At 48.2% G+C, this 22,665-nt stretch overlaps 9 non-coding genes across 9 annotated transcripts; all 9 read left to right on the forward strand.

Moving 5' to 3' along the window:
• Positions 1 to 1,301: 1,301 nt before the first annotated feature.
• Positions 1,302 to 1,395, forward strand: LOC147003037 (small nucleolar RNA SNORD116). Its single transcript, XR_015048349.1, has one exon. It is a non-coding gene; the product is annotated as a small nucleolar RNA SNORD116 (small nucleolar RNA).
• A 2,465-nt stretch (positions 1,396 to 3,860) lies between these two features.
• Positions 3,861 to 3,954, forward strand: LOC147003038 (small nucleolar RNA SNORD116). Its single transcript, XR_015048350.1, has one exon. It is a non-coding gene; the product is annotated as a small nucleolar RNA SNORD116 (small nucleolar RNA).
• Positions 3,955 to 6,424: 2,470 nt separating this feature from the next.
• Positions 6,425 to 6,518, forward strand: LOC147003039 (small nucleolar RNA SNORD116). Its single transcript, XR_015048327.1, has one exon. It is a non-coding gene; the product is annotated as a small nucleolar RNA SNORD116 (small nucleolar RNA).
• Positions 6,519 to 8,981: 2,463 nt separating this feature from the next.
• LOC147003040 (small nucleolar RNA SNORD116) lies at positions 8,982 to 9,075 on the forward strand. The gene has a single exon (XR_015048328.1). It is a non-coding gene; the product is annotated as a small nucleolar RNA SNORD116 (small nucleolar RNA).
• Positions 9,076 to 11,524: 2,449 nt separating this feature from the next.
• On the forward strand, positions 11,525 to 11,618 carry LOC147003041 (small nucleolar RNA SNORD116). The gene has a single exon (XR_015048329.1). It is a non-coding gene; the product is annotated as a small nucleolar RNA SNORD116 (small nucleolar RNA).
• A 2,465-nt stretch (positions 11,619 to 14,083) lies between these two features.
• Positions 14,084 to 14,177, forward strand: LOC147003042 (small nucleolar RNA SNORD116). The gene has a single exon (XR_015048251.1). It is a non-coding gene; the product is annotated as a small nucleolar RNA SNORD116 (small nucleolar RNA).
• Positions 14,178 to 16,665: 2,488 nt separating this feature from the next.
• On the forward strand, positions 16,666 to 16,759 carry LOC147003043 (small nucleolar RNA SNORD116). Its single transcript, XR_015048252.1, has one exon. It is a non-coding gene; the product is annotated as a small nucleolar RNA SNORD116 (small nucleolar RNA).
• Positions 16,760 to 19,218: 2,459 nt separating this feature from the next.
• On the forward strand, positions 19,219 to 19,312 carry LOC147003044 (small nucleolar RNA SNORD116). Its single transcript, XR_015048253.1, has one exon. It is a non-coding gene; the product is annotated as a small nucleolar RNA SNORD116 (small nucleolar RNA).
• A 2,471-nt stretch (positions 19,313 to 21,783) lies between these two features.
• LOC147003045 (small nucleolar RNA SNORD116) lies at positions 21,784 to 21,877 on the forward strand. The gene has a single exon (XR_015048254.1). It is a non-coding gene; the product is annotated as a small nucleolar RNA SNORD116 (small nucleolar RNA).
• The last annotated feature ends 788 nt before the right edge of the window (positions 21,878 to 22,665 follow it).

Consider the following 22,665-nt stretch of genomic DNA (forward strand, 5'->3'; position numbering starts at 1 on the left):
TGTGGGAAGCTGTACAGGATGGTGTGAGAAGTTTTCCCAGGAAGAGATCAATGCAGGGTGGATGGCCAAAAGCAATCTCTTGTGATAGGAGGAAGTCTTCACAACAGACTAAATGAGCTCTGGACAGGTGGACAGAAATAGGTACTGGCTTCCATGGGCAAGGAAAAGTCAAGGGGTAAAAGACTGAGAGAGGGGGAGAGAGAGAGAGAGAGAGAGAGAGAGAGAGAGAGAGAGAGAGAGAGAGAGAGAGAGAGAGAGAGAGAAGTGTTATCTTCTGGGCCCAATTAAGCTTGCTACCCAGGAGCTGGAATTTTGAAGCCTCAGAGGAGTTTGACTTTGCCTCATGCAAAGACCCAGATGTATTGATCAGAGAAGGACTGGAGCCATGATGAAAGGATCAAAATTAGTTGGCTTAGATATCCAATGAGGCCCAATTTTGCCTGAGAACTTATTCAGAGCTGCATCCTCATTGTTCCTCAGCATAGCCAAGTGGACCAGTGATTGGCCTTGTTATTAGCTGTTTCAGACTGGATGCTTGGAGAGATGCTCTCTTTCCCTTGAGAACATTCTCAGGACACTGGTGGAGGTAGTTGATGGCCTGGACTTTAGGGAAAGTGTTGAGTAGCTGTATTTCAGCTCACATATCATCCTTAAGTCCTTAGAGTGAGCTGAGGACCCAGCAAGCACTGAGAGCCAAGGGCATGGCATGTTCACATCCAAGGCCTGAGAGTAAAAGCAAAGGAGATCTGGAAGGGCAGTGTGAAGAGGTTGGTAAGAGCAGGAGTGTTGAGGGTGCCTGTGAGCTATGACAAGCCCATAGTACATGGTAAGCCCATAATCCATCTGGTTTTGCATGGGTCCCACTGTAATGGTAGCATGTTCTCTGTGCTGTCTTCACAGGGTTGCATTCCCTGTCCAGCATGGTCCATGGCAACATATAGAGGAAATGGCCCCACAACTTTGGCTGAGTGTTGATGTCTTCCAACTGAGTCACCAGCAAAGAGTTGTGGTGTGGCTGACTTGCCCTAGTTCACCTGAGTTAAAAGGTAAGGAACATGGGAATTGCTGCATGTATTCTAGGTGTCCTGGTCTTGGAGGAGCAGGGAACTGCTGCCATCTGTACGTCCAGTCCCTTCGGGATATGGAGCATGCTTAGGGCCTCTGGTTTCTCCCAGGTTTGGAGCTTCGGCCCATTGTCCCCTGGCAGTGTATGGGCAATGTCTTGCAGTCCCTTGCTCTCCCCAAAGCCAGAGCATTCCAGAGTACCGGAACCACTTTGTGCACTGCACTCCAATGTGCTTGGATCTATGATGATTCCCAGTCAAACATTCCTTGGAAAAGCTGAACAAAATGATTGAAAATTCTGTACTGCCACTCTCATCGGGACTGAGGTCCAGCATCTTGGGTCTCCCAGGTGCTATGGGCGTCAGGCACAGGCTGCCCATCCACTCCATTGTTCTTGACTTCTTCGGGCTCTAGCCAGAGTCTGCAGAGACAGGTGTGTGCTTGCCCTACTCTGCCAAAAAGCATGGCGTAGGACACAGCAGCTCCTAAAGCTCAGGTGGCATGCTCACTTTGCTGTTGAGGAGATGCTTGGCAGATACTCAGTAGGGAGTCGTGCTAGGTCCAAGGATAGGGCCCAAGCCATTGTGGAAAGTAGACTGTGAGGCAAAAGTAGCAGTGGCAGTGGCACCAAAGTTTGGTTCTTCACATGGTAATATCTGGCAGTGGATTCAGGCTTCTCAGAAGCCCTGATATGAATTTTAACCCTGTTGCATTGCTTTAGAGAGTCAATAGATTTCAGGCTGCAGGTAGATTGTAGCTTGACCCAGTAGCAGGTAACTGAGACAATGTGACTGTGGTCTGTTCAGGTGGTGAACAGAAGCCTCTGTGTCCCTGGTGGCTTGTAAGATTCTCGGGCAATTGCCTTGGAAATAGAGAAGGAGCTAAGCAATGGAGGTGGTGACAGGCACCTCACTGGTCAGATTGCACCACATTTAAACACTTACCTGTGTACCAGGACTGATAGCACTTTGATGGACTCGGTGGAAGCATGAGACTTACAGACCTGTGTCTCAATAGGTTTTTTGAAAGAACATTTGTAGGAATCTCCTCTTGGGTAGGTTCTGTTGCTTTGGAAGTTGTTGAAGGGATATCCTTGGAATGTTTGGACTTTCTTGGCAGCCTCCTTGGCAAGGTCAAAGGGAAAGTCTAGGAAGAGTTCTTGCATCCACAGCCTTAGGAGAAACATCTTGGTGAGAGACCCTCTAAATTAGAGACCAAGGTGTCATGGGACCTTTCTTTTCGACTTTTGGGCATGATCTTCTGGAAAGACAAGTTGCTAATGTGCATAGGAAGGAGGTTGCAATGGGGCACATGGTGTTTTGCAAATCCACCCTAGACCCATACTCACGGGAAATGTCAAGGAGAAAATGAGTTCTTGGATGCAGAGTGAATTTGATACACTAAGATGATTCCATTCACGTGGTATCCTGGCCTGGGATAGTTCAGCACAATGGGATTTTTGAGCTTCAGTGTGGGAAGCTGTACAGGATGGTGTGAGAAGTTTTCCCAGGAAGAGATCAATGCAGGGTGGATGGCCAAAAGCAATCTCTTGAGATAGGAGGAAGTCTTCACAACAGACTAAATGAGCACTGGACAGGTGGACAGAAATAGTTACTAGCTTCCATGGGCAAGGAAAAGTCAATGGGTAAAAGACTGAGAGAGGGGGAGAGAGAGAGAGAGAGAGAGAGAGAGAGAGAGAGAGAGAGAGAGAGAGAGAGAGAGAGAGAGAGAGAGAGAGAGAGAGAGAGAGAGAGAGAAGTGTTATCTTCTGGGCCCAATTAAGCTTGCTACCCAGGAGCTGGAATTTTGAAGCCTCAGAGGAGTTTGACTTTGCCTCATGCAAAGACCCAGATGTATTGATCAGAGAAGGACTGGAGCCATGATGAAAGGATCAAAATTAGTTGGCTTAGATATCCAATGAGGCCCAATTTTGCCTGAGAACTTATTCAGAGCTGCATCCTCATTGTTCCTCAGCATAGCCAAGTGGACCAGTGATTGGCCTTGTTATTAGCTGTTTCGGACTGGATGCTTGGAGAGATGCTCTCTTTCCCTTGAGAACATTCTCAGGACACTGGTGGAGGTAGTTGATGGCCTGGACTTTAGGGAAAGTGTTGAGTAGCTGTATTTCAGCTCACATATCATCCTTAAGTCCTTAGAGTGAGCTGAGGACCCAGCAAGCACTGAGAGCCAAGGGCATGGCATGTTCACATCCAAGGCCTGAGAGTAAAAGCAAAGGAGATCTGGAAGGGCAGTGTGAAGAGGTTGGTAAGAGCAGGAGTGTTGAGGGTGCCTGTGAGCTATGACAAGCCCATAGTACATGGTAAGCCCATAATCCATCTGGTTTTGCATGGGTCCCACTGTAATGGTAGCATGTTCTCTGTGCTGTCTTCACAGGGTTGCATTCCCTGTCCAGCATGGTCCATGGCAACATATAGAGGAAATGGCCCCACAACTTTGGCTGAGTGTTGATGTCTTCCAACCGAGTCTCCAGCAAAGAGTTGTGGTGTGGCTGACTTGCCCTAGTTCACCTGAGTTAAAAGGTAAGGAACCTGGGAATTGCTGCATGTATTCTAGGTGTCCTGGTCTTGGAGGAGCAGGGAACTGCTGCCATCTGTACGTCCAGTCCCTTCGGGATATGGAGCATGCTTAGGGCCTCTGGTTTCTCCCAGGTTTGGAGCTTCGGCCCATTGTCCCCTGGCAGTGTATGGGCAATGTCTTGCAGTCCCTTGCTCTCCCCAAAGCCAGAGCATTCCAGAGTACCGGAACCACTTTGTGCAATGCACTCCAATGTGCTTGGATCTATGATGATTCCCAGTCAAACATTCCTTGGAAAAGCTGAACAAAATGATTGAAAATTCTGTACTGCCACTCTCATCGGGACTGAGGTCCAGCATCTTGGGTCTCCCAGGTGCTATGGGCGTCAGGCACAGGCTGCCCATCCACTCCATTGTTCTTGACTTCTTCGGGCTCTAGCCAGAGTCTGCAGAGACAGGTGTGTGCTTGCCCTACTCTGCCAAAAAGCATGGCGTAGGACACAGCAGCTCCTAAAGCTCAGGTGGCATGCTCACTTTGCTGTTGAGGAGATGCTTGGCAGATACTCAGTAGGGAGTCGTGCTAGGTCCAAGGATAGGGCCCAAGCCATTGTGGAAAGTAGACTGTGAGGCAAAAGTAGCAGTGGCAGTGGCACCAAAGTTTGGTTCTTCACATGGTAATATCTGGCAGTGGATTCAGGCTTCTCAGAAGCCCTGATATGAATTTTAACCCTGTTGCATTGCTTTAGAGAGTCAATAGATTTCAGGCTGCAGGTAGATTGTAGCTTGACCCAGTAGCAGGTAACTGAGACAATGTGACTGTGGTCTGTTCAGGTGGTGAACAGAAGCCTCTGTGTCCCTGGTGGCTTGTAAGATTCTCGGGCAATTGCCTTGGAAATAGAGAAGGAGCTAAGCAATGGAGGTGGTGACAGGCACCTCACTGGTCAGATTGCACCACATTTAAACACTTACCTGTGTACCAGGACTGATAGCACTTTGATGGACTCGGTGGAAGCATGAGACTTACAGACCTGTGTCTCAATAGGTTTTTTGAAAGAACATTTGTAGGAATCTCCTCTTGGGTAGGTTCTGTTGCTTTGGAAGTTGTTGAAGGGATATCCTTGGAATGTTTGGACTTTCTTGGCAGCCTCCTTGGCAAGGTCAAAGGGAAAGTCTAGGAAGAGTTCTTGCATCCACAGCCTTAGGAGAAACATCTTGGTGAGAGACCCTCTAAATTAGAGACCAAGGTGTCATGGGACCTTTCTTTTCGACTTTTGGGCATGATCTTCTGGAAAGACAAGTTGCTAATGTGCATAGGAAGGAGGTTGCAATGGGGCACATGGTGTTTTGCAAATCCACCCTAGACCCATACTCACGGGAAATGTCAAGGAGAAAATGAGTTCTTGGATGCAGAGTGAATTTGATACACTAAGATGATTCCATTCACGTGGTATCCTGGCCTGGGATAGTTCAGCACAATGGGATTTTTGAGCTTCAGTGTGGGAAGCTGTACAGGATGGTGTGAGAAGTTTTCCCAGGAAGAGATCAATGCAGGGTGGATGGCCAAAAGCAATCTCTTGTGATAGGAGGAAGTCTTCACAACAGACTAAATGAGCTCTGGACAGGTGGACAGAAATAGGTACTGGCTTCCATGGGCAAGGAAAAGTCAAGGGGTAAAAGACTGAGAGAGGGGGAGAGAGAGAGAGAGAGAGAGAGAGAGAGAGAGAGAGAGAGAGAGAGAGAGAGAGAGAGAGAGAGAGAGAGAGAGAGAGAGAGAGAGAGAGAGAGAGAGTGTTATCTTCTGGGCCCAATTAAGCTTGCTACCCAGGAGCTGGAATTTTGAAGCCTCAGAGGAGTTTGACTTTGCCTCATGCAAAGACCCAGATGTATTGATCAGAGAAGGACTGGAGCCATGATGAAAGGATCAAAATTAGTTGGCTTAGATATCCAATGAGGCCCAATTTTGCCTGAGAACTTATTCAGAGCTGCATCCTCATTGTTCCTCAGCATAGCCAAGTGGACCAGTGATTGGCCTTGTTATTAGCTGTTTCGGACTGGATGCTTGGAGAGATGCTCTCTTTCCCTTGAGAACATTCTCAGGACACTGGTGGAGGTAGTTGATGGCCTGGACTTTAGGGAAAGTGTTGAGTAGCTGTATTTCAGCTCACATATCATCCTTAAGTCCTTAGAGTGAGCTGAGGACCCAGCAAGCACTGAGAGCCAAGGGCATGGCATGTTCACATCCAAGGCCTGAGAGTAAAAGCAAAGGAGATCTGGAAGGGCAGTGTGAAGAGGTTGGTAAGAGCAGGAGTGTTGAGGGTGCCTGTGAGCTATGACAAGCCCATAGTACATGGTAAGCCCATAATCCATCTGGTTTTGCATGGGTCCCACTGTAATGGTAGCATGTTCTCTGTGCTGTCTTCACAGGGTTGCATTCCCTGTCCAGCATGGTCCATGGCAACATATAGAGGAAATGGCCCCACAACTTTGGCTGAGTGTTGATGTCTTCCAACCGAGTCTCCAGCAAAGAGTTGTGGTGTGGCTGACTTGCCCTAGTTCACCTGAGTTAAAAGGTAAGGAACATGGGAATTGCTGCATGTATTCTAGGTGTCCTGGTCTTGGAGGAGCAGGGAACTGCTGCCATCTGTACGTCCAGTCCCTTCGGGATATGGAGCATGCTTAGGGCCTCTGGTTTCTCCCAGGTTTGGAGCTTCGGCCCATTGTCCCCTGGCAGTGTATGGGCAATGTCTTGCAGTCCCTTGCTCTCCCCAAAGCCAGAGCATTCCAGAGTACCGGAACCACTTTGTGCAATGCACTCCAATGTGCTTGGATCTATGATGATTCCCAGTCAAACATTCCTTGGAAAAGCTGAACAAAATGAGTGAAAATTCTGTACTGCCACTCTCATCGGGACTGAGGTCCAGCATCTTGGGTCTCCCAGGTGCTATGGGCGTCAGGCACAGGCTGCCCATCCACTCCATTGTTCTTGACTTCTTCGGGCTCTAGCCAGAGTCTGCAGAGACAGGTGTGTGCTTGCCCTACTCTGCCAAAAAGCATGGCGTAGGACACAGCAGCTCCTAAAGCTCAGGTGGCATGCTCACTTTGCTGTTGAGGAGATGCTTGGCAGATACTCAGTAGGGAGTCGTGCTAGGTCCAAGGATAGGGCCCAAGCCATTGTGGAAAGTAGACTGTGAGGCAAAAGTAGCAGTGGCAGTGGCACCAAAGTTTGGTTCTTCACATGGTAATATCTGGCAGTGGATTCAGGCTTCTCAGAAGCCCTGATATGAATTTTAACCCTGTTGCATTGCTTTAGAGAGTCAATAGATTTCAGGCTGCAGGTAGATTGTAGCTTGACCCAGTAGCAGGTAACTGAGACAATGTGACTGTGGTCTGTTCAGGTGGTGAACAGAAGCCTCTGTGTCCCTGGTGGCTTGTAAGATTCTCGGGCAATTGCCTTGGAAATAGAGAAGGAGCTAAGCAATGGAGGTGGTGACAGGCACCTCACTGGTCAGATTGCACCACATTTAAACACTTACCTGTGTACCAGGACTGATAGCACTTTGATGGACTCGGTGGAAGCATGAGACTTACAGACCTGTGTCTCAATAGGTTTTTTGAAAGAACATTTGTAGGAATCTCCTCTTGGGTAGGTTCTGTTGCTTTGGAAGTTGTTGAAGGGATATCCTTGGAATGTTTGGACTTTCTTGAAAGCCTCCTTGGCAAGGTCAAAGGGAAAGTCTAGGAAGAGTTCTTGCATCCACAGCGTTAGGAGAAACATCTTGGTGAGAGACCCTCTAAATTAGAGACCAAGGTGTCATGGGACCTTTCTTTTCGACTTTTGGGCATGATCTTCTGGAAAGACAAGTTGCTAATGTGCATAGGAAGGAGGTTGCAATGGGGCACATGGTGTTTTGCAAATCCACCCTAGACCCATACTAACGGGAAATGTAAAGGAGAAAATGAGTTCTTGGATGCAGAGTGAATTTGATACACTAAGATGATTCCATTCACGTGGTATCCTGGCCTGGGATAGTTCAGCACAATGGGATTTTTGAGCTTCAGTGTGGGAAGCTGTACAGGATGGTGTGAGAAGTTTTCCCAGGAAGAGATCAATGCAGGGTGGATGGCCAAAAGCAATCTCTTGAGATAGGAGGAAGTCTTCACAACAGACTAAATGAGCACTGGACAGGTGGACAGAAATAGTTACTAGCTTCCATGGGCAAGGAAAAGTCAAGGGGTAAAAGACTGAGAGAGGGGGAGAGAGAGAGAGAGAGAGAGAGAGAGAGAGAGAGAGAGAGAGAGAGAGAGAGAGAGAGAGAGAGAGAGAGAGAGAGAGAGAGAGAGAGAAGTGTTATCTTCTGGGCCCAATTAAGCTTGCTACCCAGGAGCTGGAATTTTGAAGCCTCAGAGGAGTTTGACTTTGCCTCATGCAAAGACCCAGATGTATTGATCAGAGAAGGACTGGAGCCATGATGAAAGGATCAAAATTAGTTGGCTTAGATATCCAATGAGGCCCAATTTTGCCTGAGAACTTATTCAGAGCTGCATCCTCATTGTTCCTCAGCATAGCCAAGTGGACCAGTGATTGGCCTTGTTATTAGCTGTTTCGGACTGGATGCTTGGAGAGATGCTCTCTTTCCCTTGAGAACATTCTCAGGACACTGGTGGAGGTAGTTGATGGCCTGGACTTTAGGGAAAGTGTTGAGTAGCTGTATTTCAGCTCACATATCATCCTTAAGTCCTTAGAGTGAGCTGAGGACCCAGCAAGCACTGAGAGCCAAGGGCATGGCATGTTCACATCCAAGGCCTGAGAGTAAAAGCAAAGGAGATCTGGAAGGGCAGTGTGAAGAGGTTGGTAAGAGCAGGAGTGTTGAGGGTGCCTGTGAGCTATGACAAGCCCATAGTACATGGTAAGCCCATAATCCATCTGGTTTTGCATGGGTCCCACTGTAATGGTAGCATGTTCTCTGTGCTGTCTTCACAGGGTTGCATTCCCTGTCCAGCATGGTCCATGGCAACATATAGAGGAAATGGCCCCACAACTTTGGCTGAGTGTTGATGTCTTCCAACCGAGTCTCCAGCAAAGAGTTGTGGTGTGGCTGACTTGCCCTAGTTCACCTGAGTTAAAAGGTAAGGAACATGGGAATTGCTGCATGTATTCTAGGTGTCCTGGTCTTGGAGGAGCAGGGAACTGCTGCCATCTGTACGTCCAGTCCCTTCGGGATATGGAGCATGCTTAGGGCCTCTGGTTTCTCCCAGGTTTGGAGCTTCGGCCCATTGTCCCCTGGCAGTGTATGGGCAATGTCTTGCAGTCCCTTGCTCTCCCCAAAGCCAGAGCATTCCAGAGTACCGGAACCACTTTGTGCAATGCACTCCAATGTGCTTGGATCTATGATGATTCCCAGTCAAACATTCCTTGGAAAAGCTGAACAAAATGAGTGAAAATTCTGTACTGCCACTCTCATCGGGACTGAGGTCCAGCATCTTGGGTCTCCCAGGTGCTATGGGCGTCAGGCACAGGCTGCCCATCCACTCCATTGTTCTTGACTTCTTCGGGCTCTAGCCAGAGTCTGCAGAGACAGGTGTGTGCTTGCCCTACTCTGCCAAAAAGCATGGCGTAGGACACAGCAGCTCCTAAAGCTCAGGTGGCATGCTCACTTTGCTGTTGAGGAGATGCTTGGCAGATACTCAGTAGGGAGTCGTGCTAGGTCCAAGGATAGGGCCCAAGCCATTGTGGAAAGTAGACTGTGAGGCAAAAGTAGCAGTGGCAGTGGCACCAAAGTTTGGTTCTTCACATGGTAATATCTGGCAGTGGATTCAGGCTTCTCAGAAGCCCTGATATGAATTTTAACCCTGTTGCATTGCTTTAGAGAGTCAATAGATTTCAGGCTGCAGGTAGATTGTAGCTTGACCCAGTAGCAGGTAACTGAGACAATGTGACTGTGGTCTGTTCAGGTGGTGAACAGAAGCCTCTGTGTCCCTGGTGGCTTGTAAGATTCTCGGGCAATTGCCTTGGAAATAGAGAAGGAGCTAAGCAATGGAGGTGGTGACAGGCACCTCACTGGTCAGATTGCACCACATTTAAACACTTACCTGTGTACCAGGACTGATAGCACTTTGATGGACTCGGTGGAAGCATGAGACTTACAGACCTGTGTCTCAATAGGTTTTTTGAAAGAACATTTGTAGGAATCTCCTCTTGGGTAGGTTCTGTTGCTTTGGAAGTTGTTGAAGGGATATCCTTGGAATGTTTGGACTTTCTTGAAAGCCTCCTTGGCAAGGTCAAAGGGAAAGTCTAGGAAGAGTTCTTGCATCCACAGCGTTAGGAGAAACATCTTGGTGAGAGACCCTCTAAATTAGAGACCAAGGTGTCATGGGACCTTTCTTTTCGACTTTTGGGCATGATCTTCTGGAAAGACAAGTTGCTAATGTGCATAGGAAGGAGGTTGCAATGGGGCACATGGTGTTTTGCAAATCCACCCTAGACCCATACTAACGGGAAATGTAAAGGAGAAAATGAGTTCTTGGATGCAGAGTGAATTTGATACACTAAGATGATTCCATTCACGTGGTATCCTGGCCTGGGATAGTTCAGCACAATGGGATTTTTGAGCTTCAGTGTGGGAAGCTGTACAGGATGGTGTGAGAAGTTTTCCCAGGAAGAGATCAATGCAGGGTGGATGGCCAAAAGCAATCTCTTGAGATAGGAGGAAGTCTTCACAACAGACTAAATGAGCACTGGACAGGTGGACAGAAATAGTTACTAGCTTCCATGGGCAAGGAAAAGTCAAGGGGTAAAAGACTGAGAGAGGGGGAGAGAGAGAGAGAGAGAGAGAGAGAGAGAGAGAGAGAGAGAGAGAGAGAGAGAGAGAGAGAGAGAGAGAGAGAGAAGTGTTATCTTCTGGGCCCAATTAAGCTTGCTACCCAGGAGCTGGAATTTTGAAGCCTCAGAGGAGTTTGACTTTGCCTCATGCAAAGACCCAGATGTATTGATCAGAGAAGGACTGGAGCCATGATGAAAGGATCAAAATTAGTTGGCTTAGATATCCAATGAGGCCCAATTTTGCCTGAGAACTTATTCAGAGCTGCATCCTCATTGTTCCTCAGCATAGCCAAGTGGACCAGTGATCGGCCTTGTTATTAGCTGTTTCGGACTGGATGCTTGGAGAGATGCTCTCTTTCCCTTGAGAACATTCTCAGGACACTGGTGGAGGTAGTTGATGGCCTGGACTTTAGGGAAAGTGTTGAGTAGCTGTATTTCAGCTCACATATCATCCTTAAGTCCTTAGAGTGAGCTGAGGACCCAGCAAGCACTGAGAGCCAAGGGCATGGCATGTTCACATCCAAGGCCTGAGAGTAAAAGCAAAGGAGATCTGGAAGGGCAGTGTGAAGAGGTTGGTAAGAGCAGGAGTGTTGAGGGTGCCTGTGAGCTATGACAAGCCCATAGTACATGGTAAGCCCATAATCCATCTGGTTTTGCATGGGTCCCACTGTAATGGTAGCATGTTCTCTGTGCTGTCTTCACAGGGTTGCATTCCCTGTCCAGCATGGTCCATGGCAACATATAGAGGAAATGGCCCCACAACTTTGGCTGAGTGTTGATGTCTTCCAACCGAGTCTCCAGCAAAGAGTTGTGGTGTGGCTGACTTGCCCTAGTTCACCTGAGTTAAAAGGTAAGGAACATGGGAATTGCTGCATGTATTCTAGGTGTCCTGGTCTTGGAGGAGCAGGGAACTGCTGCCATCTGTACGTCCAGTCCCTTCGGGATATGGAGCATGCTTAGGGCCTCTGGTTTCTCCCAGGTTTGGAGCTTCGGCCCATTGTCCCCTGGCAGTGTATGGGCAATGTCTTGCAGTCCCTTGCTCTCCCCAAAGCCAGAGCATTCCAGAGTACCGGAACCACTTTGTGCAATGCACTCCAATGTGCTTGGATCTATGATGATTCCCAGTCAAACATTCCTTGGAAAAGCTGAACAAAATGAGTGAAAATTCTGTACTGCCACTCTCATCGGGACTGAGGTCCAGCATCTTGGGTCTCCCAGGTGCTATGGGCGTCAGGCACAGGCTGCCCATCCACTCCATTGTTCTTGACTTCTTCGGGCTCTAGCCAGAGTCTGCAGAGACAGGTGTGTGCTTGCCCTACTCTGCCAAAAAGCATGGCGTAGGACACAGCAGCTCCTAAAGCTCAGGTGGCATGCTCACTTTGCTGTTGAGGAGATGCTTGGCAGATACTCAGTAGGGAGTCGTGCTAGGTCCAAGGATAGGGCCCAAGCCATTGTGGAAAGTAGACTGTGAGGCAAAAGTAGCAGTGGCAGTGGCACCAAAGTTTGGTTCTTCACATGGTAATATCTGGCAGTGGATTCAGGCTTCTCAGAAGCCCTGATATGAATTTTAACCCTGTTGCATTGCTTTAGAGAGTCAATAGATTTCAGGCTGCAGGTAGATTGTAGCTTGACCCAGTAGCAGGTAACTGAGACAATGTGACTGTGGTCTGTTCAGGTGGTGAACAGAAGCCTCTGTGTCCCTGGTGGCTTGTAAGATTCTCGGGCAATTGCCTTGGAAATAGAGAAGGAGCTAAGCAATGGAGGTGGTGACAGGCACCTCACTGGTCAGATTGCACCACATTTAAACACTTACCTGTGTACCAGGACTGATAGCACTTTGATGGACTCGGTGGAAGCATGAGACTTACAGACCTGTGTCTCAATAGGTTTTTTGAAAGAACATTTGTAGGAATCTCCTCTTGGGTAGGTTCTGTTGCTTTGGAAGTTGTTGAAGGGATATCCTTGGAATGTTTGGACTTTCGTGGCAGCCTCCTTGGCAAGGTCAAAGGGAAAGTCTAGGAAGAGTTCTTGCATCCACAGCCTTAGGAGAAACATCTTGGTGAGAGACCCTCTAAATTAGAGACCAAGGTGTCATGGGACCTTTCTTTTCGACTTTTGGGCATGATCTTCTGGAAAGACAAGTTGCTAATGTGCATAGGAAGGAGGTTGCAATGGGGCACATGGTGTTTTGCAAATCCACCCTATATCCCATACTCACGGGAAATGTCAAGGATAAAATGAGTTCTTGGATGCAGAGTGAATTTGATACACTAAGATGATTCCATTCACGTGGTATCCTGGCCTGGGATAGTTCAGCACAATGGGATTTTTGAGCTTCAGTGTGGGAAGCTGTACAGGATGGTGTGAGAAGTTTTCCCAGGAAGAGATCAATGCAGGGTGGATGCCAAAAGCAATCTCTTGTGATAGGAGGAAGTCTTCACAACAGACTAAATGAGCTCTGGACAGGTGGACAGAAATAGGTACTGGCTTCCATGGGCAAGGAAAAGTCAAGGGGTAAAAGACTGAGAGAGGGGGAGAGAGAGAGAGAGAGAGAGAGAGAGAGAGAGAGAGAGAGAGAGAGAGAGAGAGAGAGAGAGAGAGAGAGAGAGAGAGAGAGAGAGAGAGAAGTGTTATCTTCTGGGCCCAATTAAGCTTGCTACCCAGGAGCTGGAATTTTGAAGCCTCAGAGGAGTTTGACTTTGCCTCATGCAAAGACCCAGATGTATTGATCAGAGAAGGACTGGAGCCATGATGAAAGGATCAAAATTAGTTGGCTTAGATATCCAATGAGGCCCAATTTTGCCTGAGAACTTATTCAGAGCTGCATCCTCATTGTTCCTCAGCATAGCCAAGTGGACCAGTGATTGGCCTTGTTATTAGCTGTTTCGGACTGGATGCTTGGAGAGATGCTCTCTTTCCCTTGAGAACATTCTCAGGACACTGGTGGAGGTATTTGATGGCCTGGACTTTAGGGAAAGTGTTGAGTAGCTGTATTTCAGCTCACATATCATCCTTAAGTCCTTAGAGTGAGCTGAGGACCCAGCAAGCACTGAGAGCCAAGGGCATGGCATGTTCACATCCAAGGCCTGAGAGTAAAAGCAAAGGAGATCTGGAAGGGCAGTGTGAAGAGGTTGGTAAGAGCAGGAGTGTTGAGGGTGCCTGTGAGCTATGACAAGCCCATAGTACATGGTAAGCCCATAATCCATCTGGTTTTGCATGGGTCCCACTGTAATGGTAGCATGTTCTCTGTGCTGTCTTCACAGGGTTGCATTCCCTGTCCAGCATGGTCCATGGCAACATATAGAGGAAATGGCCCCACAACTTTGGCTGAGTGTTGATGTCTTCCAACCGAGTCTCCAGCAAAGAGTTGTGGTGTGGCTGACTTGCCCTAGTTCACCTGAGTTAAAAGGTAAGGAACATGGGAATTGCTGCATGTATTCTAGGTGTCCTGGTCTTGGAGGAGCAGGGAATTGCTGCCATCTGTACGTCCAGTCCCTTCGGGATATGGAGCATGCTTAGGGCCTCTGGTTTCTCCCAGGTTTGGAGCTTCGGCCCATTGTCCCCTGGCAGTGTATGGGCAATGTCTTGCAGTCCCTTGCTCTCCCCAAAGCCAGAGCATTCCAGAGTACCGGAACCACTTTGTGCAATGCACTCCAATGTGCTTGGATCTATGATGATTCCCAGTCAAACATTCCTTGGAAAAGCTGAACAAAATGAGTGAAAATTCTGTACCGCCACTCTCATCGGGACTGAGGTCCAGCATCTTGGGTCTCCCAGGTGCTATGGGCGTCAGGCACAGGCTGCCCATCCACTCCATTGTTCTTGACTTCTTCGGGCTCTAGCCAGAGTCTGCAGAGACAGGTGTGTGCTTGCCCTACTCTGCCAAAAAGCATGGCGTAGGACACAGCAGCTCCTAAAGCTCAGGTGGCATGCTCACTTTGCTGTTGAGGAGATGCTTGGCAGATACTCAGTAGGGAGTCGTGCTAGGTCCAAGCCATTGTGCTTGGCCCAAGTCTTGCTAGGCCCAAGCCATTGTGGAAAGTAGACTGTGAGGCAAAAGTAGCAGTGGCAGTGGCACCAAAGTTTGGTTCTTCACATGGTAATATCTGGCAGTGGATTCAGGCTTCTCAGAAGCCCTGATATGAATTTTAACCCTGTTGCATTGCTTTAGAGAGTCAATAGATTTCAGGCTGCAGGTAGATTGTAGCTTGACCCAGTAGCAGGTAACTGAGACAATGTGACTGTGGTCTGTTCAGGTGGTGAACAGAAGCCTCTGTGTCCCTGGTGGCTTGTAAGATTCTCAGGCAATTGCCTTGGAAATAGAGAAGGAGCTAAGCAATGGAGGTGGTGACAGGCACCTCACTGGTCAGATTGCACCACATTTAAACACTTACCTGTGTACCAGGACTGATAGCACTTTGATGGACTCGGTGGAAGCATGAGACTTACAGACCTGTGTCTCAATAGGTTTTTTGAAAGAACATTTGTAGGAATCTCCTCTTGGGTAGGTTCTGTTGCTTTGGAAGTTGTTGAAGGGATATCCTTGGAATGTTTGGACTTTCTTGGCAGCCTCCTTGGCAAGGTCAAAGGGAAAGTCTAGGAAGAGTTCTTGCATGCACAGCCTTAGGAGAAACATCTTGGTGAGAGACCCTCTAAATTAGAGACCAAGGTGTCATGGGACCTTTCTTTTCGACTTTTGGGCATGATCTTCTGGAAAGACAAGTTGCTAATGTGCATAGGAAAGAGGTTGCAATGGGGCACATGGTGTTTTGCAAATCCACCCTAGACCCATACTCACGGGAAATGTCAAGGAGAAAATGAGTTCTTGGATGCAGAGTGAATTTGATACACTAAGATGATTCCATTCACGTGGTATCCTGGCCTGGGATAGTTCAGCACAATGGGATTTTTGAGCTTCAGTGTGGGAAGCTGTATAGGATGGTGTGAGAAGTTTTCCCAGGAAGAGATCAATGCAGGGTGGATGCCAAAAGCAATCTCTTGTGATAGGAGGAAGTCTTCACAACAGACTAAATGAGCTCTGGACAGGTGGACAGAAATAGGTACTGGCTTCCATGGGCAAGGAAAAGTCAAGGGGTAAAAGACTGAGAGAGGGGGAGAGAGAGAGAGAGAGAGAGAGAGAGAGAGAGAGAGAGAGAGAGAGAGAGAGAGAGAGAGAGAGAGAGAGAGAGAGAGAGAGAGAGAGAGAGAAGTGTTATCTTCTGGGCCCAATTAAGCTTGCTACCCAGGAGCTGGAATTTTGAAGCCTCAGAGGAGTTTGACTTTGCCTCATGCAAAGACCCAGATGTATTGATCAGAGAAGGACTGGAGCCATGATGAAAGGATCAAAATTAGTTGGCTTAGATATCCAATGAGGCCCAATTTTGCCTGAGAACTTATTCAGAGCTGCATCCTCATTGTTCCTCAGCATAGCCAAGTGGACCAGTGATTGGCCTTGTTATTAGCTGTTTCGGACTGGATGCTTGGAGAGATGCTCTCTTTCCCTTGAGAACATTCTCAGGACACTGGTGGAGGTAGTTGATGGCCTGGACTTTAGGGAAAGTGTTGAGTAGCTGTATTTCAGCTCACATATCATCCTTAAGTCCTTAGAGTGAGCTGAGGACCCAGCAAGCACTGAGAGCCAAGGGCATGGCATGTTCACATCCAAGGCCTGAGAGTAAAAGCAAAGGAGATCTGGAAGGGCAGTGTGAAGAGGTTGGTAAGAGCAGGAGTGTTGAGGGTGCCTGTGAGCTATGACAAGCCCATAGTACATGGTAAGCCCATAATCCATCTGGTTTTGCATGGGTCCCACTGTAATGGTAGCATGTTCTCTGTGCTGTCTTCACAGGGTTGCATTCCCTGTCCAGCATGGTCCATGGCAACATATAGAGGAAATGGCCCCACAACTTTGGCTGAGTGTTGATGTCTTCCAACCGAGTCTCCAGCAAAGAGTTGTGGTGTGGCTGACTTGCCCTAGTTCACCTGAGTTAAAAGGTAAGGAACATGGGAATTGCTGCATGTATTCTAGGTGTCCTGGTCTTGGAGGAGCAGGGAACTGCTGCCATCTGTACGTCCAGTCCCTTCGGGATATGGAGCATGCTTAGGGCCTCTGGTTTCTCCCAGGTTTGGAGCTTCGGCCCATTGTCCCCTGGCAGTGTATGGGCAATGTCTTGCAGTCCCTTGCTCTCCCCAAAGCCAGAGCATTCCAGAGTACCGGAACCACTTTGTGCACTGCACTCCAATGTGCTTGGATCTATGATGATTCCCAGTCAAACATTCCTTGGAAAAGCTGAACAAAATGAGTGAAAATTCTGTACCGCCACTCTCATCGGGACTGAGGTCCAGCATCTTGGGTCTCCCAGGTGCTATGGGCGTCAGGCACAGGCTGCCCATCCACTCCATTGTTCTTGACTTCTTCGGGCTCTAGCCAGAGTCTGCAGAGACAGGTGTGTGCTTGCCCTACTCTGCCAAAAAGCATGGCGTAGGACACAGCAGCTCCTAAAGCTCAGGTGGCATGCTCACTTTGCGGTTGAGGAGATGCTTGGCAGATACTCAGTAGGGAGTCGTGCTAGGTCCAAGGATAGGGCCCAAGCCATTGTGGAAAGTAGACTGTGAGGCAAAAGTAGCAGTGGCAGTGGCACCAAAGTTTGGTTCTTCACATGGTAATATCTGGCAGTGGATTCAGGCTTCTCAGAAGCCCTGATATGAATTTTAACCCTGTTGCATTGCTTTAGAGAGTCAATAGATTTCAGGCTGCAGGTAGATTGTAGCTTGACCCAGTAGCAGGTAACTGAGACAATGTGACTGTGGTCTGTTCAGGTGGTGAACAGAAGCCTCTGTGTCCCTGGTGGCTTGTAAGATTCTCGGGCAATTGCCTTGGAAATAGAGAAGGAGCTAAGCAATGGAGGTGGTGACAGGCACCTCACTGGTCAGATTGCACCACATTTAAACACTTACCTGTGTACCAGGACTGATAGCACTTTGATGGACTCGGTGGAAGCATGAGACTTACAGACCTGTGTCTCAATAGGTTTTTTGAAAGAACATTTGTAGGAATCTCCTCTTGGGTAGGTTCTGTTGCTTTGGAAGTTGTTGAAGGGATATCCTTGGAATGTTTGGACTTTCGTGGCAGCCTCCTTGGCAAGGTCAAAGGGAAAGTCTAGGAAGAGTTCTTGCATCCACAGCCTTAGGAGAAACATCTTGGTGAGAGACCCTCTAAATTAGAGACCAAGGTGTCATGGGACCTTTCTTTTCGACTTTTGGGCATGATCTTCTGGAAAGACAAGTTGCTAATGTGCATAGGAAGGAGGTTGCAATGGGGCACATGGTGTTTTGCAAATCCACCCTAGACCCATACTCACGGGAAATGTCAAGGAGAAAATGAGTTCTTGGATGCAGAGTGATTTGATACACTAAGATGATTCCATTCACGTGGTATCCTGGCCTGGGATAGTTCAGCACAATGGGATTTTTGAGCTTCAGTGTGGGAAGCTGTACAGGATGGTGTGAGAAGTTTTCCCAGGAAGAGATCAATGCAGGGTGGATGCCAAAAGCAATCTCTTGTGATAGGAGGAAGTCTTCACAACAGACTAAATGAGCTCTGGACAGGTGGACAGAAATATTTACTAGCTTCCATGGGCAAGGAAAAGTCAAGGGGTAAAAGACTGAGAGAGGGGGAGAGAGAGAGAGAGAGAGAGAGAGAGAGAGAGAGAGAGAGAGAGAGAGAGAGAGAGAGAGAGAGAGAGAGAGAGAGAGAGAGAGAGAAGTGTTATCTTCTGGGCCCAATTAAGCTTGCTACCCAGGAGCTGGAATTTTGAAGCCTCAGAGGAGTTTGACTTTGCCTCATGCAAAGACCCAGATGTATTGATCAGAGAAGGACTGGAGCCATGATGAAAGGATCAAAATTAGTTGGCTTAGATATCCAATGAGGCCCAATTTTGCCTGAGAACTTATTCAGAGCTGCATCCTCATTGTTCCTCAGCATAGCCAAGTGGACCAGTGATTGGCCTTGTTATTAGCTGTTTCGGACTGGATGCTTGGAGAGATGCTCTCTTTCCCTTGAGAACATTCTCAGGACACTGGTGGAGGTAGTTGATGGCCTGGACTTTAGGGAAAGTGTTGAGTAGCTGTATTTCAGCTCACATATCATCCTTAAGTCCTTAGAGTGAGCTGAGGACCCAGCAAGCACTGAGAGCCAAGGGCATGGCATGTTCACATCCAAGGCCTGAGAGTAAAAGCAAAGGAGATCTGGAAGGGCAGTGTGAAGAGGTTGGTAAGAGCAGGAGTGTTGAGGGTGCCTGTGAGCTATGACAAGCCCATAGTACATGGTAAGCCCATAATCCATCTGGTTTTGCATGGGTCCCACTGTAATGGTAGCATGTTCTCTGTGCTGTCTTCACAGGGTTGCATTCCCTGTCCAGCATGGTCCATGGCAACATATAGAGGAAATGGCCCCACAACTTTGGCTGAGTGTTGATGTCTTCCAACCGAGTCTCCAGCAAAGAGTTGTGGTGTGGCTGACTTGCCCTAGTTCACCTGAGTTAAAAGGTAAGGAACATGGGAATTGCTGCATGTATTCTAGGTGTCCTGGTCTTGGAGGAGCAGGGAACTGCTGCCATCAGTACGTCCAGTCCCTTCGGGATATGGAGCATGCTTAGGGCCTCTGGTTTCTCCCAGGTTTGGAGCTTCGGCCCATTGTCCCCTGGCAGTGTATGGGCAATGTCTTGCAGTCCCTTGCTCTCCCCAAAGCCAGAGCATTCCAGAGTACCGGAACCACTTTGTGCAATGCACTCCAATGTGCTTGGATCTATGATGATTCCCAGTCAAACATTCCTTGGAAAAGCTGAACAAAATGAGTGAAAATTCTGTACCGCCACTCTCATCGGGACTGAGGTCCAGCATCTTGGGTCTCCCAGGTGCTATGGGCGTCAGGCACAGGCTGCCCATCCACTCCATTGTTCTTGACTTCTTCGGGCTCTAGCCAGAGTCTGCAGAGACAGGTGTGTGCTTGCCCTACTCTGCCAAAAAGCATGGCGTAGGACACAGCAGCTCCTAAAGCTCAGGTGGCATGCTCACTTTGCTGTTGAGGAGATGCTTGGCAGATACTCAGTAGGGAGTCGTGCTAGGTCCAAGGATAGGGCCCAAGCCATTGTGGAAAGTAGACTGTGAGGCAAAAGTAGCAGTGGCAGTGGCACCAAAGTTTGGTTCTTCACATGGTAATATCTGGCAGTGGATTCAGACTTCTCAGAAGCCCTGATATGAATTTTAACCCTGTTGCATTGCTTTAGAGAGTCAATAGATTTCAGGCTGCAGGTAGATCGTAGCTTGACCCAGTAGCAGGTAACTGAGACAATGTGACTGTGGTCTGTTCAGGTGGTGAACAGAAGCCTCTGTGTCCCTGGTGGCTTGTAAGATTCTCGGGCAATTGCCTTGGAAATAGAGAAGGAGCTAAGCAATGGAGGTGGTGACAGGCACCTCACTGGTCAGATTGCACCACATTTAAACACTTACCTGTGTACCAGGTCTGATAGCACTTTGATGGACTCGGTGGAAGCATGAGACTTACAGACCTGTGTCTCAATAGGTTTTTTGAAAGAACATTTGTAGGAATCTCCTCTTGGGTAGGTTCTGTTGCTTTGGAAGTTGTTGAAGGGATATCCTTGGAATGTTTGGACTTTCTTGGCAGCCTCCTTGGCAAGGTCAAAGGGAACGTCTAGGAAGAGTTCTTGCATCCACAGCCTTAGGAGCAACATCTTGGTGAGAGACCCTCTAAATTAGAGACCAAGGTGTCATGGGACCTTTCTTTTCGACTTTTGGGCATGATCTTCTGGAAAGACAAGTTGCTAATGTGCATAGGAAGGAGGTTGCAATGGGGCACATGGTGTTTTGCAAATCCACCCTAGACCCATACTCACGGGAAATGTCAAGGAGAAAATGAGTTCTTGGATGCAGAGTGAATTTGATACACTAAGATGATTCCATTCACGTGGTATCCTGGCCTGGGATAGTTCAGCACAATGGGATTTTTGAGCTTCAGTGTGGGAAGCTGTACAGGATGGTGTGAGAAGTTTTCCCAGGAAGAGATCAATGCAGGGTGGATGGCCAAAAGCAATCCCTTGAGATAGGAGGAAGTCTTCACAACAGACTAAATGAGCACTGGACAGGTGGACAGAAATAGTTACTAGCTTCCATGGGCAAGGAAAAGTCAAGGGGTAAAAGACTGAGAGAGGGGGAGAGAGAGAGAGAGAGAGAGAGAGAGAGAGAGAGAGAGAGAGAGAGAGAGAGAGAGAGAGAGAGAGAGAGAGAGAGAGAGAGAGAGAGAGAGAGAGAAGTGTTATCTTCTGGGCCCAATTAAGCTTGCTACCCAGGAGCTGGAATTTTGAAGCCTCAGAGGAGTTTGACTTTGCCTCATGCAAAGACCCAGATGTATTGATCAGAGAAGGACTGGAGCCATGATGAAAGGATCAAAATTAGTTGGCTTAGATATCCAATGAGGCCCAATTTTGCCTGAGAACTTATTCAGAGCTGCATCCTCATTGTTCCTCAGCATAGCCAAGTGGACCAGTGATTGGCCTTGTTATTAGCTGTTTCGGACTGGATGCTTGGAGAGATGCTCTCTTTCCCTTGAGAACATTCTCAGGACACTGGTGGAGGTAGTTGATGGCCTGGACTTTAGGGAAAGTGTTGAGTAGCTGTATTTCAGCTCACATATCATCCTTAAGTCCTTAGAGTGAGCTGAGGACCCAGCAAGCACTGAGAGCCAAGGGCATGGCATGTTCACATCCAAGGCCTGAGAGTAAAAGCAAAGGAGATCTGGAAGGGCAGTGTGAAGAGGTTGGTAAGAGCAGGAGTGTTGAGGGTGCCTGTGAGCTATGACAAGCCCATAGTACATGGTAAGCCCATAATCCATCTGGTTTTGCATGGGTCCCACTGTAATGGTAGCATGTTCTCTGTGCTGTCTTCACAGGGTTGCATTCCCTGTCCAGCATGGTCCATGGCAACATATAGAGGAAATGGCCCCACAACTTTGGCTGAGTGTTGATGTCTTCCAACCGAGTCTCCAGCAAAGAGTTGTGGTGTGGCTGACTTGCCCTAGTTCACCTGAGTTAAAAGGTAAGGAACATGGGAATTGCTGCATGTATTCTAGGTGTCCTGGTCTTGGAGGAGCAGGTAACTGCTGCCATCTGTACGTCCAGTCCCTTCGGGATATGGAGCATGCTTAGGGCCTCTGGTTTCTCCCAGGTTTGGAGCTTCGGCCCATTGTCCCCTGGCAGTGTATGGGCAATGTCTTGCAGTCCCTTGCTCTCCCCAAAGCCAGAGCATTCCAGAGTACCGGAACCACTTTGTGCAATGCACTCCAATGTGCTTGGATCTATGATGATTCCCAGTCAAACATTCCTTGGAAAAGCTGAACAAAATGAGTGAAAATTCTGTACCGCCACTCTCATCGGGACTGAGGTCCAGCATCTTGGGTCTCCCAGGTGCTATGGGCGTCAGGCACAGGCTGCCCATCCACTCCATTGTTCTTGACTTCTTCGGGCTCTAGCCAGAGTCTGCAGAGACAGGTGTGTGCTTGCCCTACTCTGCCAAAAAGCATGGCGTAGGACACAGCAGCTCCTAAAGCTCAGGTGGCATGCTCACTTTGCTGTTGAGGAGATGCTTGGCAGATACTCATTAGGGAGTCGTGCTAGGTCCAAGGATAGGGCCCAAGCCATTGTGGAAAGTAGACTGTGAGGCAAAAGTAGCAGTGGCAGTGGCACCAAAGTTTGGTTCTTCACATGGTAATATCTGGCAGTGGATTCAGGCTTCTCAGAAGCCCTGATATGAATTTTAACCCTGTTGCATTGCTTTAGAGAGTCAATAGATTTCAGGCTGCAGGTAGATTGTAGCTTGACCCAGTAGCAGGTAACTGAGACAATGTGACTGTGGTCTTTTCAGGTGGTGAACAGAAGCCTCTGTGTCCCTGGTGGCTTGTAAGATTCTCAGGCAATTGCCTTGGAAATAGAGAAGGAGCTAAGCAATGGAGGTGGTGACAGGCACCTCACTGGTCAGATTGCACCACATTTAAACACTTACCTGTGTACCAGGACTGATAGCACTTTGATGGACTCGGTGGAAGCATGAGACTTACAGACCTGTGTCTCAATAGGTTTTTTGAAAGAACATTTGTAGGAATCTCCTCTTGGGTAGGTTCTGTTGCTTTGGAAGTTGTTGAAGGGATATCCTTGGAATGTTTGGACTTTCTTGGCA

The sequence above is a fragment of the Mus caroli genome, unplaced genomic scaffold (genome assembly GCF_978045245.1).
Source record: "Mus caroli unplaced genomic scaffold, Mus_caroli_1 scaffold_8, whole genome shotgun sequence".
In the NCBI taxonomy this organism is placed as follows: Eukaryota; Metazoa; Chordata; class Mammalia; order Rodentia; family Muridae; genus Mus; species Mus caroli.